The 16341-nt window shown below is 41.9% G+C and overlaps 1 protein-coding gene and 1 long non-coding RNA gene across 2 annotated transcripts in view; one reads left to right on the top strand and one right to left on the bottom strand.

Moving 5' to 3' along the window:
* The window catches only part of STK32C (serine/threonine kinase 32C), a 173149-nt gene that overhangs the window by 42475 nt on the left and 114333 nt on the right, over positions 1 to 16341 (top strand). The gene's annotated exons all lie outside the window — the stretch shown is intronic.
* Positions 10401 to 13054, bottom strand: LOC309532984. Its single transcript, XR_014220082.1, has 2 exons — positions 12256 to 13054; positions 10401 to 11032 (listed from the first exon to the last, which is right to left on the bottom strand). It is a non-coding gene; the product is annotated as an uncharacterized lncRNA (long non-coding RNA).

Raw genomic sequence — 16341 nt, 5'->3', positions numbered from 1 at the left:
ACGTGTTTCTGATCATATTACTCACTTCTCTCTTTCATTTGGAAGAAAATGAACTCGACGTGATAATTGTTAAACAAATTTAATGGTGCTTCACAAATCAGTGGGACATTTTCCCCTTGAGTAGCAAATAAAGTTTTGGTCTCATGATGGATAAGTCTAAATTGAGGACTGAGGTTTATTTCACTCCAAACAAAACATGATTTGAAGCCACTTTTGGCTTACCAATCATGGTTTGTTTGAAGGTAACAAACCACAATCCCAGGTTTTGGAAATAATGCTAAATCAGGGATTGCAGATTGTTCCTGCCACTCATATTTGGAAAGGAGCAAAGCAGGAGTGATCTTTGCATTAGTTATGGTTTGCTCTGGCATGCAGACTTGGCCAGTAACAGTTGACAAATTCATGGGAGTAAATTGGGCTATGGATTTGCTTCAGTTTCTAGAAGAGCAGAGATGAATCGGAGTATTAGGTATTTAAAAACCATGATGATTTGGATGGAAAATAAATACAGAGTTGCTTTTTGTCCTTTTGCATCACACAGGAGTCATAGGACATCTACTGAAATGAAAACAGGCTGTAGAATTTACCTGTGAAATTACTGCCTTGGTGAAGTATACCGTATAGTAATAATTTTAGTTATGAATTGTCACACTCAAGTCAATTCTATGACCCACCAATTTCCATCAATAGGGAGTTGAATATTGTGTCTTGTGAAAAAAAGCAAAAGGACCAATTTTCACCACCATTTTTAAAATGCATTGAAGACACCCTGTGCAAATCAGCTGAGTTGTCAATGCAAGCCCTAGTATTATCCTGCCATTAGCATTTTTAAAACATTGTGTTAAATTCAAGGAAAATAGTCCTAGATACAATCAATACCACCTTTCTGTTGTTTTCCTGTCTCCATCCATCTTGCACACAGCAGTTGAAAGGATGAAAGTGGTATTGAAATATACCTTGTGGTCCTCTTGGATATCAGATTGTTTTGACTATCAAAATATAAGGACTCCTCTTCAGTCGATTTCTATTTTGAGGCACTAATCAAGGAAGAAATGTAGTCAGAACTGCTTATTATGAAATGTCTGATAATTGTGGCACATTTTTTTCCTTCACACAATGGAGGAACACTTCAGTCTCCTTGTAAAAAATAAACTAAACTAAAACGTTTTATCAACTTCTAGAACAAAGGGCCGGGCAGCACATTCCTATTGTAGCCTAGAAAACATTTCCTCCAGGGACCCTCTCCTCATTTCTTCCAAGGTGGTGAAGGATTGGTTCTGCTTTCTGGGAAAAGGGGATACTTCTTCAGTCACCCCCCATTTCTTACAGACACATCTATATGCTGTGGCTGTGTTAGTTTCTGAACAGCATCCTTGGCTCTGACTGATAATTGGAAGGGGCCAGCTGAATTCATCAGATGAGCAGAACCAGAGGAAGAGGTACTAGAAATCAACACCAGTCCTAGCATTATGACCAAACCTGAACCATAGCTTGAGCTCACTGGATCAGGGCCCCTTGACTCAAAGACTCTTGAGTCAGGATCTTCTGAGTCTGTAAGCTTGGAAACTGTGCCTGCCAACAAGAAAACGACCACTTCCTCAGCAGGAACTTGCATCCCACTGTTGACCCAGCAATGAACCTGGAGGGAAATTGTTAGACAGGAGGAGGAGAGTGCTAGGTTCCAAGCCAGAGTCCAACCTGTTTCGTGGCTCCTAGTCACGATGGCTGTACTCTGCCTACCCAGTTGGAGCCAGCAATGCTTCTGAATACCAGTTGCTGGAAACAGGTAGAGAGAATGCTCCAGTGCTCAGATTCTGCTTGTGGGTTTCCCACAGACATCTGGTTGGCCACTGTGAGAACAGGATGCTGAACTAAATGGACTACTGGCCTGATCCAATAGACTCTTCTTACATCCTTAGGCCTTCTTCTTCTGTGAGAGGTTTATCTGGTCCCAGAAGCATAAATCCCTTCAGTCCCATTTTAGACTTTGTGGGTACGAGATGCTCACTTGGAGCTGTCATTGGACTCAACGTGACTCATTGGCTCTCTTGTGGCAGGCAGGACAGTCAGGAAATCGTGATGTATCCTCACACCTCCCTGAGGGTGGTATTCTTGCTGGGTGGGGCAGGATCAAAGGCTTATAGAAGCACCTTGCTCTGAGGCAGCTGAATTTTCAAGGCCCATATTGCCCTCTCTTGCAACGAGATACTGTGCTTTGGCATCTAGTTGCAGCTGTACTCTTTGAACTGCTCCTGCAAACTGGCAGCAACTATCCAGGAGGGCAATTGAAGGAGACTGTCCTAGTTGCAGAGGTAGCAGGATTCTAATTTTCATTGTGTTTCAACGTAGAGAATAGAAAGGTCTAGACAAGGGGAACTGGGAAAAGCAGCAGGCTGTAGAATATCAGTGACAAAGTCAAGCCTCTTTTTGTGTGTGGTTGTTTTATTCATCCACCGAGGATTGTAGACTTGACAGATAAGGATGGGGAAATTTTCGTAGAGGACACTTAATGGGTCTTGGATGCTACAGGATGACAGGAAGAAGATAATAAAAACCCTCCTGGGAGATCAACAAATAGATGTGAACCAGGTGAGCCTAATTACTATGAACTGAGTAAGATAAGAGGCTCACCTACAAGTAAATTCAAAATTAATTAAATCTAGTTGGATCTCCAGTTCTTTTTGTCTGACAATATCTTATTAACAAGAGACACTTACAGTACAAGCCTTTATATGCCTACTCAAAAGTAAGCCCTATTGAGCCCAACAGGACTTACTCCTAAGTAAGTGAATATAGAATTGCAGCCATAATTATTAAAATATAGGTCTTCCATATTCAGTATTACACGCTTCCCAATATACTGAGCAGTGGTTTTCAGACTGTCTTCTCTTCTTGTAATGTAACACTTCATTTTTCATATTCTCAATACGATGAATAGCCCAAAGCTGTCTTCTTCCTAGTACATGAGGTTTTGAGCAACAAAGTATTTTTTTTGAAGTAAAGGCTGTTGGAGGGGTGGAATATCATGTTGGAGAAAACTCGAGGTTATTCCCACTCAATTAATTTGGAAGGAAAAGGGAATGACCTCTCAAACATTGTGATTGCTTGCTCCAATCTTACGGTTTCCCACAGCCTCGAGGAAGACATCTATTTTTAAAAATGTAATTGTTACGAGGCACCATCTGCCAATCATGCCCAGATGACGTGCCAAGCTACCACCTTCACATCACCATGTCCACATTCCTTGTCAGCTAGCTGGGATATTTCATTATGTCTGTGCTGCTCTGCCCACAAGCAGGTGGGTAGGAATATTCTCACTTTGCTGTTCCAGTCTGAAGAATACATTAGGTTGCAGCTGGTCATGTGACAGAATTGTTAACAATGCTGGGATTATTACGAAGCTTCCTGAGCAAAACCCGCTTCTTGCTTCCAAGTGGTGAAGGGCAGGCTTTCAGAGCTGAGCTGGCTGCTATGTGCTCACCTGGGGACCCAAGCGGCAATCACATGACAGATGCGAGTTGAGGCAATAATTGTATCCATCGCTGTTTGTTCAGGGAGAGAATACAACTGGTGACAGCTTCGGCTGCAGCCAAATTAAAAAAGATCAGAATGTGCCTGCATTGGAATAGCCAGACGCAGCTGGGGAAACAGTTTAACTCTCCGCATTCAGTTGTACTGGTCAAAGGACTGCTAGCCGTTTGCTGGCAGGACTCCTGTGCCTTTTAAGAGCATCAGGACACGTAGAACTCAAGCAGGTGAAGCTTTTTTCTAGTATGGAGATGAAATGATGGGAGATGCTTTACTTGCTGCAGTTCTACATTCCAGTCAGCTATTAAAGGTGCAAGAGCTACACCCAAAAAACATGATGCCAACTCTCCTGATAGGAGGCTACTTCAGTATAAGGTGTATGAACATTGCCAGACTCCTGGCCTCTCTATCTGCTTTGAATTGCATGGCCTCTTCAGGATCCCAAACAAGGGTTTTTCTGAGTTCAACTACCAGAAGGTGCCAGGGATTGAAGCTGGTACATTGAAGCTGCTAAAACCTCAAGCACTGAGTGATGGGCCTTAACTTCCGATCAGTTATTTTATTTGACACAACGCTGGCCCTTTTTAGATGTGGCACTAGGCTTGTTCACATGTTAACACTGAACACAGGTACAAGCTGTCTCTACACCTGTTTGGGAGATTCATATAACTCAACTGAGGTGTGCAGAATGTACGCTTGTTGAATGTAAGAGGTGAATAACCGCATGAATATACAGCTCAAACATTTGTGAGCGCAAGCATGCAGATTGCCCACTAGTTGAACAAACCATGTGAACTCCCTCATTCTCGACTTGTTCAACCACAGAACAGCAAGCTGAGAAGTGTGTTTCTACATGGCTGCCATGAGGTGCAGGAAGAGGAAAAGCAATGAAACTCCTTGCTTGGGTTCATGAGTACATTCCTGTTTTCCCCCAGCCATTTGTTGCTTTGGGTCTTACTGCTTAGCCCCACTATCAGCTGCATGGAATGATCGTAATTGGGATTCCCAGTTGCAGGATTATGGAAATGCCTTCTCCCATATCCTGCATCTGAGGTCCTTACAGTCAGCAAGGGAAGCTCTTTCTGTTGTCCTGCTGGGAGGTGATGTGTGTGAGATCGCTCTCTGTTGTAGCTCCCCTGGAAGTCCAGACAGTGGCGATGCAGATGGCTTTCCATCTGCAAGCAAAACATTCCTTCTGGCATTTGGGGGAAACTAGCAGGCCATTCTTCGACTCTAGTCTGATTAGTTTTTCACATATGCATATTTCTTTGTACAATTTTTCTTTATTCTGGGAACACCATGTGGGTGGAAGGGCAGACTATAACACTGGAAAATAGGTACCGGTAAGTAAATAAAACTACAGGCATAAAATGTGTTCTCAGTGCCCTGGGACACACATAGTCCATGTCAGGGTACTGTATGGATCAGGAACCCCAGCACCTCAGAACACTTCTTTTATATTACTGTACATTGCTCACAGCTCTCCTAGTTGAAAAGTTTATTGCCAAGTTCATGCTGGGACACTGCCAGGGAGATAAAGTCCATCATGGCCCCCAAGCCGGCTGCCGGACGATCCATCGACCTCCCGTAGACACGCAGTATCAGCAATTAGCGACATGAGCTCCAGAACATTCTAGAGCCGATGCACACTCTTTATCAGCAGATAATGCACAGCCAAAAGTTGCACTCAGGAGAGCATTATTTACAAGTTTTATTCAGCGTTGATCAGAACAAAGAAAGACATGACTGCCTGCGTCAGTGTCTCCAGACAGAGAGAGAACGAAAGCAACAGAAAACATAAACATCCTGTGAACAGGAAATACGCAGACTCTGTGACTCACAGCCTGCTCCCTTTTAAGGTGGAATGGAAATATCCTAACAGTTCACACCCAGAAGCAGAATGTTCGTTTCTTGAAGGAGACCTGCCTCCTCAAATAGTGCATTGCAAACTCTTTTTATAGTGAAAAATAGGTTCAGTTGAAAACTTGTGATGCATAATTCCAAAACTGGTAGAAGAAAATGGACCATAAATCTCATAGCTTTCAACCACCTCCCTCTTAGGCTTTAGTACAGAGTTTGGGGAATTGGATCCATCTGACTGGCTGGCTGGCTGGATCCTGACCTCCCCCAATGACAGTGCCTGCAAACTCTGCTTTCAACAGGGAGCTGTGTCTTTACCTGCCCCATAAATGATGCTGAGGGTAAGGCAGGTGCACAGAACTTGGGGGGGGGGATGGATCTTGCAGGCCAAATCAGAACTGGAATTCCAGCCCCTGCTTTAAGCCAGATCCGAAAAGCTCTTAGCAGTTTACAGTTCTCAGAAGTCAGTGCGTACGCTGTGCCTGGTCTGAAGCCGAAGAGATGTGTATGCCTAATGCACTTGAAGCAAGTGATCAGTAATGCCTGGTAATTGTTCTGAACTTTCCTGAGAGCCAGGGCATGAAAAAGGGATGCTGGGAAAGTGAGAAAGTAGGAGGGGAGTTCAAAGGAGAGGGAGTGTGGGTGGGAATGGAAGACGGATGAGAGAGGAACCAGCACAATGTTCTCGTATGGGGAGATCATGCTTCCTCTTATGTCAAGATATTTCAGTGGGGAAATGCAGGTCTCGTTATTGAGGAGGTATAATTAATCCAACCCAGGAGAGTCTTACCACGCTACATGCAATGCAATGGGTGAAAAACTTAATGATTTTTATTTTTTTAAGTCTCACTTTCTGTGGATAGTCAGGCTTGTCCTTGCACTAAGTGGTGGAGGGGGTGCACATTTCTATTTAAAAACTAGCCTATGTGGATCTTATTAAGAATTCCTTCCTTGTCTGTAGCACTGAAACTATTTATAGTAATGCATGTCTTCATGGGAAGAGGAAAATGAATGAAGCTCCCCGGGAGCAGTAAAGCACCGCGTTCAGGTGATTGGGGTTGCAGTCCTGTGAAAGTGTATACCCTGGGAGCCAGCCCTGTCAAGCGCAGTGTGTTTTTGCTTCCGAGCAGCAGGCTACATTTTATTCCGTGTGCTTTTCTGATTCCACCCCCCCACCCCCGATTTCCCAGCACTGGCTCTTGAAGTTCACCCAGAAAGAGCCCGTGATTAATAACCACTTGACAAAATGAATGTTGAGCTGTGGCATATTTTTATGTTATTATCTGTTCTTTGGTAGTCCACTGGATTGATGTGCTTGTCATTTCATTGGATCACAATATTTTGTACTCGTGTCGCACAACTACCTATTATTTGTGGCTGAAGATAGATTGAGATGCCAGAAAAATTGGTAAGTCAGGGGAGATGAGAGATAAACGGCCACCTTTGCTGTTGCTGAGCTTGTTTATGGGAACACAGGAGTTGGGTGGAGGTCTAGGCCAGGAGTGTGGAACTTTTTCCAGCCAGGGGGTTACGGTCCTTTCTGGGCTGCCTTCTTGGGGCCACAAACCAGTGGTAGGCAGGGCAGAGGCGAAAGGAGATGGAATAACCAAGGTAAATGTTATATTTGTACAGTAGGCTGGTTTCTTGGTCGCTTGTGGTAGTGTTGGTGGGCCTATCCTGGTGAGGTACTTGGGAGAGGGGCAGATGGCAGCAAGCTCATAGGGGCAAGACATCTGTGTCACCAGCATCCACAAGCTGAGGGAGAGAGTGGGAGATGGCTTTGTTGCAGAGGTGGCAGAGGTACACTTTCCTGGGTACCAATGGCTATTTGTAGGCAGCAAAAGAGAAATGGAATTAGCTACTCAGAGAAAGGGAGGCAGGAAGTGGGCACAGCTGGAAAGTCCCTGATGAAAAGCAGAGGAAGAGACATAGGGAAATCCTCTGGCTGGGTTTGCAAACACCCTTTAGGTTCTGAGAACTAGAGAACTTTCAACTATCGCCACCCCCAACTCAAGACAGAAATTGCCTCAGCTGTTTTTTCTCTGTGTGTATTTTTGGCAAAGTTAGAGGTGTCCTTTTTTTTTTGTTGTGGCCTCCCATCTCACTGGATATTGTCTGATCATTTAGAGCTACCCAGGAGATTTTGCTGTGTTAATTAATTGAGGCTCCTTAGCAGTATTAATGGCTCCAGCCTCTTTCCTGAGTATAAAGTTGAGTTGGTTAAACTAGGTCTATTGACAGGGGAGGTAATTCACTGCCTTTAATTGTCTGATTAGCTTGCATGCCGTCCTTTCTGTGGCTTCGAGTATGAAAATAAACACATATCATCATGCTAACTCAGATGCCCAATATTTTACTTTCTTTTTACAACAGATTAAAAGCAATCAGATTCATGACTGCCAACAACTCTCTCTGTGTGTATGTAGGAGCTTTAACACATATATATATATTAATGATGTGCAGCTTGTCATGCTGAGAGAAAGCTGCACCTTCTGAAATTCTCCATCTGGATAGCTACTTAAAATTTGCAGCTGCTTTGAATCAAGTGAGGCCACTGGTCCTTTTAACCCAACACCAGTCTGTTCTGGTTGAGGTCTTTTCCTAGTTTTTTAGCCCAAGATCCTTTAATCTCTGTGGTGGGGAACTTCCAACCCACTTGGCTGTTTTTAATGTAGAGATATGTGATTGCTAGAACTGTTTTTACAGGTGTGATATAAGTGTTTTCCCCTAAAGCAATGTTTTTGGCCAGATAAGCAGCGACATCCAGTTCCTAGGGAAAGTGTGATTTAATTCCCCCACGAGCTAATGATTATTCATTTGGCTGGTTTCTGTTTCTGCAGGTGTCATGGGCCCAAATGGATAGTATGATGGACATCACTAGAAATTTTTTTTGTAGTGCAGCTCTTTTGTGTTCTTCCTCTAAACTATTCATGACCCCACCACAGTGCATGTAACAGCAGCTTAGTATGCTAAGTCACTCTGTAGCCAATTTCACATACTGTTTTCGTTTAAAAATCAGTAAGATAATGCCTACGATGTGCTGTTGTTTGCTCTGCAGCATCCCACAATAAACTCCATTTGTGACCAGATCTCTACTGTCATTTTGCCATGTTTATTGAATGTATGCAGCATATTCTAGATTACATGGAAGTTCAAAGGGAATGCAGAAAATTGCCCATGAACAGGAAAAAATTACTGTGTCTGAAGAATCTGGTAGCACTAAAGCTGGTAACAGTGGCTTAATAAACATTGCTTCATTAAAGAAATGAGAAATATCCAAGGAACATAAGAAACTCTTCAGTTATTTCTCTAAGAAATGCGCTAGGACTTGGATTGGACTCCTGCAAATATATGAAATTCACATTTGCAAGGTATCTTTCACCAAGCAATAGCTCTGTGTATTGTTAAATAGGGTTACTTGCATATTGAAATTGCCTTCACTGCAAGCAAGGGTAGGAGGTAGAAGGGACACCATGAGGGATGAGTGTCCTTTCCCTTGCTCACTTCAGATTAGGACCAACAATTGTGAGCAAGCTCAGATGATGCATGATAAAGTAACATTCTAAATTTGTTGGTTGTTTTTGCCACTCCGCTAAACCCTTTACCTGTTGTTGTTGCTGCTGCTTTGACTCTATCTCTTGCCCCCCTTTTCTCATTTTTCTCTTTCTGTCCTTCTTCTCCCTTGCTCTCAGATTATTGGGGGGTTCAATTTTTCCAAGGGCACTGGAAATCCAAGCCGGCAGGGATCTCTGGGTCATGATGCTTGCCTTGCTTTTTTCAGATCTACATTTTGAGATTTGAACACTTGGCCATCCAACCTCTGCTTATCCTTGGCAATCCGTCACAAATGCTTTAGCTGAGATTCCTGCATTGCAGGGGGTGTGGACTAGATGACCCTTGGGGTCCCTTCCAACTGTATACGATTCTATGAATCGCAAAACTACACGATGTCCTTGCCTCTCTGCAGCCACGATTCCACCTGCTCTGCATCCCCCCTCTTACAGCCCCCTCCCCCAACACATACGCACACTTCTTCCAACAAACTTGCTGAAGATAACGAGGGGAACCTAATAGAAAAGCCAAGAGAAATGTGCCAGACTCTATACATAGTTCCTTTGTTTTGACAACTGGCATACAGTTTATGTTAGCACTTCCTTATGCATTAGTGAAAGTCTTCAAGTATGCATGAACCAACAGCAGTGTTTCAGTGAAGCAAGGCATTATGAGTGAGAAAGGATGATTCTTAGGGAGTCCTGTGAATTAAGGTCTTAGGTTGAGACTTGGTAGTCCTGTGAATTTAAGCTCTTAAGCAGATCTTGAAGGCAATACCTTTCCCTTTAGCTCCCTGTTCCCAGTACCACTTGGTATTCAGTGGCAAAGAGGTTCTATTTAGCTATCATGGCTCTTAGCTATGAATAGGTCAATTCTCCATGGATCTGTCCAACCTCCTTTTCAAGCAATCTGACCCAGTGGCCATCAGTCCATCTTGTGGCAATGAATGGCCATTGATGAATTGTGCTTCCTTGGGAGAAACACTTTTATGTTGCCTGTTTTGAATCTACTGCCAACCAGTTTCACTGGGTGACCATGAGTTCCAGTGCTTCAAGAGTGGGGGGAGAAAAAATGCTTTTCATCTACATTCTCCAGGCCTCTTTGGAGGGAGTAGCCTCTGACTGTTTCTGACCAATGAGAGCCAGAGTCAGTTTGTCAGGTAGGTCACATATTTCAGGCACCCTTTTCCACCTTTGAATAGAACTGGATGGAAATACACAACTGCTTGGCATACAAGAAATGGTGGGGGTAAGAGATTCTTTACCACAGGAGGTATTTCAACTGAGGAAGTAAGAGGACATCCATTTCTGTTCCAACACAGCACTTGTTCTGTTCTGCTGCAGTTCGGCTGCTGACAACAACACTATTATTTGTCTCACGGCCCACTATGGTAAAAATTAACTATGCAATCCTTACTTTATTCCATTTCCTTCATTTCAATGCAAAGGAAACACCATGCAAATTGGGAAAAAAGTAATCTATTACCTTCCACTATATACCATTTGCAGCCTGAAAACAACTGATTGTATTTGCAGGATTGAATTTCATTTTGGACATTTCCATTTTCATCTGAATTCTCCGACCTCCCTAGCCTCCCACCCCTTGATAATTTTAGCTGCTGTTTTCTGTACCTTTCTCCGCTATTAGCATATCCTTCTTGAGATGGTGTAAAAATCTTGCCTTCCAGACTTAAAGACAGGGGAGAAATACTTCCTCATGGTGGATCCATAATTGGCACGGACGTGCAAATCCCCAGATGAGAACAAACGTGAATTCTAATGCTCAGTCATGAATTCTGTGCCATATATTAACCCTCTTATAAAGGGCAGGTATTAAAATTGCAGTCTCGTATGAATCAGAAGAGCTAACCAGGGAAAACTGGAAACTCACTATTGTTAGTGCTGCTTTCTTATAGCATCTTATTGTCCTTGTATTGCATTTGCTGCCAGTGGTCTAGGCATCAGGATGATGAATAGCAGTTGTCGGCTTGCCACTTGATTAGATTCGAGTACAAGATGTATTCCGAGCAGATCAAGAAGGGGTGTTTGATTTTTGTACAGCAGGGAATGCAAAGTCGTTGATGGAGAGGTTGCTAGCAGAAAGAGATAAAAGGACACCATTTGTCCCTTGTCCATATCATCAAGAGGGGAATTTCACACCTGATGAGGAAAAAACCCCACCTAGCCTGTCTTTCCAAAGCAGTGGAAGGAATTTAAGTTTTTGTAGGCAGACAGCTTGTCTGCATCGAAGTCCTATTGATTTCAGTTAAAGCCAGAATAGCTTCACAGTGTATACTGTGATGTTTGCTGTATTGACTCTGGTGTTTCTACAACAAATTTGTAAAGCATTAATTATCTGAGTCTTTAAATACCCGTGTACATGGGCCTGTTCACACTTCACATACCTGCTATGGGCATGTTTCAGGTCTGACAGGTGAAACACTGATATACAAGCAGCAAGCACAATATTCACAAATAAAGCCATCGTGTTAAAGCCTTGGTGTATTGAGTCTTCAAGTTATATATTTGCTTTAAGTGGATACAATCTTAGCATAGTAGCTACAAGAGCAATTTATATGGAGGAGATGGTTTGTAGACTTTTAATGGTGGTTAGTATCATAAAGAGAATTCTCCTTAATTTGCAGTAGCTGGAATCTCAACTTCTACTTCTTAAGTGTTTTAGGTTCATAGGTCTGCAGCTTCCTGGCTACCTTTGAGCACATTCAGATTTTAATTCTCTTAATACCTCAGTGTTAGCCAGCATTCATGTGGATGCTATATTAGTTTCTGAGCCCTTTGAGAATAAGGATTCATATGAAGAAATTGGGATGGGAGGTACTATAAATCTAACTATGTAATATATATTTTTTTAAAAGAAGGGAGGCACCACTTTAAACATTTATTATTAAAATTAATACTCTACCTTCATAAAAAGAACTCAAGGCAGCATAATAACTTTGCTGGGCTATAACATTACTGGGATATAACAGCACATCAGTTTCCTGATCAGAACTAGATTGCACCTATTGCTCGAGCTTATCTCATATCTATACATATTTTGCTAGTATAATACTGTCTTGTCTTACTTGGGGAACATTGTAATTAATAAACTTTTATTAAAAGAATGCTTGACTTTGTACATCTGAACAGGTGATAGCTGTTCTGGACACTTGTGGATATGAATAAGGGTTAAAAATGACCAACAGTATATTTAGAAATGAAGCTTTTTATTTTTATTTGTAATGTGATAGACATATGCCAATCCAAGTGAAGATGCCACTGCTACTAAGGTTAGTCACTAATAAGTCCTACTTACTCTGAATCTTGGGGGAGTCTGTGACAGTTTTCTGTTCCCTACAGTGTGTGTAGGCTTAAGCCTCGGGTGATGCTATTTGTTTTCTCTGAGAAGTAGCTGACATTTCTATGAAATTCTTTCACTTTTAACAGTTCTTATCTAGGAAGCACATAGATATATGATGTTGCTGAGATGGTCTTTTTTATTATTAGTGACACTGATGTGCCCACAATCGGAACACATTTTGAGGGCTATTGGCTTTTAGGTATTTTTCAGTTGCTGACGGTTTCCACGGCAACATATACCACTGTTGTCAGTCTGAGGAAGCCAATGGAGGGAATTGCAAAGGATGACAAAATGCCTACTGTTATTAACAGAGGGAATGTACATATATAGATGCCTGACAGTAGGTATGGTCCACTCCACCCGGGAGCTAAGTGTGGCTGAAAAGCTACAATGTAGCTGTCCTGATCTAGGTCTTTGGTAGGCTTCTTGCAGAAACATCATGACACCTTTTCATCAGTTTTAACCAAACTGAATTATAAGCTGATTGCCCTTTATTACAATGGGCAGGTTAGAGAGAAGTCTGGACAAAGGACCTGTCTATTGCAAAGACCTTGGTGGGGACATGCAATTTTGTCTTTCTAAATGGAGAACTGAGTTTCAGCCCTACCTGAGAAAGCAGGATAGTATATGAAGTGGGGACCAAGGCTATCCCTGTTCACCGTGATGCTAGTTTCTTAGGGAAACCTCCCCAACAGTTTGGCCCATTGCTACCAATTTACTATACCCAAGAAAAATGAATAGAAGCCATTGGTAACTAAATCTGCTCCTATGTGAATAGTTCATCATCTGGATACACTCTCACTCTACGTTCAGTTTCTTTTTTTCTTTTTTTTAGTGATTGTAGAATGCAACAAAGAGAATGTTGTGAATTGGTTATTGACTCTCCAATAGGTGCGTGAAACGTTGCCTTCCTGTTTTAGTCAAACAATAGCAAAACAATCTGCACAAAACATGCACATTACTTAGAGCAAAATGTGAAGAAGTGATTGAATGTGAAGAAGTGATTAGTTGTCCCATTTCTTGTTTCTCTTAAGTTTTTTAAAAGTAGGCCTGGCTTATTCAAATGGTAATCACAGGCTTTCAGTGAGCTGCAAATGAAACAGAGATGAAGGTCCAATTCCCTAAATAGAAGATTTCAGCAGATATTATGTTAATTCTGGTCCTGCATCTTTTATACAAGAGTCAAGGTGCACATTGTGTGTGTGAGTTCTTTAAAGAGAAAATCTTGACTTGTACCCATTTAGATAATTGCCCCTTGTCATCAGGAAAATTGTAGGGATGGTATCTGTGTCCGTGTTGTTTTGCTTTTCAGTTAGCTTGTCAACAGATGCTCTCGTGTAGGTGTAAGGGCGGGAGTGGGGAACAGTGGAAGGCAGTGCTTTCAGTGGCAAAGCAACAACTTGCTCTAAACTGAAAGGGCCTGATTTCATCGTGAGTCTTGGTTTAGTCATTTGTACTCACATAAATTTAGGAAAGAATCATGGGCATGTCAAAGAACAATGTTCTTCTGGGAGAAAAGGTTCTTTATGTTACTGAGCAGATGGTGGTGGGATTCGTAGTCTCCCAGATACCTTGCTTGTCTTACTGGCATGTATGGATGGATTTGTATATTTTAAGGCATCACAAAATGATTTAGAAGCCATTGGCTGTGGCAAATATACTTATCGCCAGCAAATGGTGAAGCTGTAATACTGCTGAGTGAAAATATTGGTTATTTAGACATGGAAAATTGCAGAGATGAAAAAAGTAATGGAATACATATATATTAAACAGAAGGTGGAAAAAGACTGGAATAATTTTATTCAGTTTGCTTTGGGTTCCTAAGATTATAGAAAGCATTGTGTTCATACACTCTGAAGGAGCTCAAGGTGGCCTATATAGTTTTTCTCCTCTCCATTTCATTCACACAACAACCCTGTAAGATAGGGGCTGAAATCCTGTGACTGACCAAGGTCTTCATGGCTGAATGTGGATTTGAACTTTGGTCTCCTAAGTCCTCACCCAGTACTCTCGTCCTGTACTCTAACCACTACACTGGCTCTCTAACTGTGAGGGCTACAAACTTTTTATATACACATAAAAAGAAATATGAGATTCTTATGAAGTTTAATTCTGTATGCAATACTGCACTCTGTGCTTTTTCTGTGCCACAACATATGTTGTTGTTGTTTAGTCGTTTAGTCGTGTCCGACTATAGCCCTAAATAAAAGGAGCTGTCTCATATGGTTAGACTATAGCTCTGTTGTCTGGGCTCCTTTAACTACAAATGCCAGAGATTAAAACGAAGTTTTTCTAGATGTAAATAATACACTCTTACCACTGAGCTGTGACTCTCTCCTTCACCAGATTTTGCAGCAGCAGGTGGGCTTGTTTCACTTTGGGTTAGGGGTTTGCACCTAACAAGTTCTCAAATTAGGAACTTTGGTAAAATGTTTTAGCCAATAAGCAGAGCAGTGGAATAGTGATTTAGTTTTGTTCAGTGTGAGCCAACCAAATTATTTTTATATGATCTTGGGTCAGCTACGTCATATACCTTGTGATTACCTATGGTCCCTTTTACTCATAATATGGGTATAGCCAACTGATATTTCTGAAGGAAGCCACATGCTCACTGTAATCCTTTTAAGAACATCAGAATGGGCTGCTGGATCAGGCCAATGGCCCATCTCATTCAGCATCCTGTTGACGCAGTGGCCAACCAGATAGATGCCTGTGGGAAACCAGGGAGCAGAGTATGAGCATAAGAACATTTTCTTCCCCCCTCCTATGATTTCCAGCAACTGGCATCCAGAAACCTAAGACCTTTTATACCGCTTAGGGCGGGCCAGTTCTGTGCCACAAAGCAAAGGAGGAGGGTAATTGAATGCAAAAAGTTCTAAGCACCAGATAATCTACTTTATCTGAAGAAATACCAGCCTTTTGTAACAAACAGCTTATGAATAATAGCTACCGGTTATACAACTTCTATAAAATTAGTAATTAAAACCATATGAGAGTTTATAGGCCATCCAGCCAAGCCTCTTGCCCGTTTGTTCCACATTTAGCTTTTCCTCAATTCTTTCTTGCCTAGTGAGGAATAGTTCTATAATAACATCCTTTTAGTCTTGCTTCCAAGCTCAATAATAATTGATTATAATCATCTGCCTCTAACCTACGAAATCCTTAATAATGTATCCTTAATTTTTCTGGGCTCTGACCTGAAAGCAGGCCAATAATTTACAGGACCCCTGAACGTTATCTGGCAAGCTTCAGATGACACTGAAAATGTCTGTTTGTTCTTTCCAATAATAAAATGTCTGTTTGTGTGATTCAGATACCTTTATTATGATAAAAATATTCTTTTCTGTATACTCTGACATTGCTAACTCAACCCAGTCCCTGCTGCTTTTCAAAGCAGCAGTTGCTAAAATGTCATTAATTAAAAATTGTAGAGAGATCTATGGTCTCTGTCATAGTTTAAATCAGATAGATGTAAATGAACAGAACCTCACATTTTCATAGACAAAGCTATTCATCCATTCCTTTTATCTAACAGGCTATTCTTAGGAAGGAAAGATCTGCCATGGCTAAGCAGGCTCCGATTCCAGTTGCTGGAAAAATCTTTCCAACAGTAGTACTGTGTATTTGGGGTTTGAGATAATATGTGTAAAGGCTCACTGTCGCCATTTTTGCTGTGGGTGCCCAGCCTCCACACCCTGCCACCACAGCTGCTGCTCTTCACAGGACGCAGAAGTCACTTTGGAAACCTAGTGGAAGTTTAGTGCCAATTTCAGTGTTAATTGCTTCCAGAGAAAATATACTTGCAAGCCCATTAACTCAGAAAACCATGGGACAAAATTTTGGGGCAGTATTTTGGCATAAATTTCTTTCCCACCATTTTCATGGGTGCATCACAGGGAAGCAGGAGCAATCATGGACATCAAGGAGGTGGGGTGGGTAGTGGTAATGACATGTCTAATGACACCTGTTGTTATGTCACACTATGACCATGGTTGTGAAGGGTACTTGGCATGATATCAATAAAAAAGCAATGTAAAAGGA

This window comes from Podarcis vaucheri, assembly GCF_965113315.1.
Source record: "Podarcis vaucheri genome assembly, chromosome: 5".
Classification (NCBI taxonomy): Eukaryota; Metazoa; Chordata; class Lepidosauria; order Squamata; family Lacertidae; genus Podarcis; species Podarcis vaucheri.
This window is presented reverse-complemented; position numbering and strand designations above follow the sequence as displayed.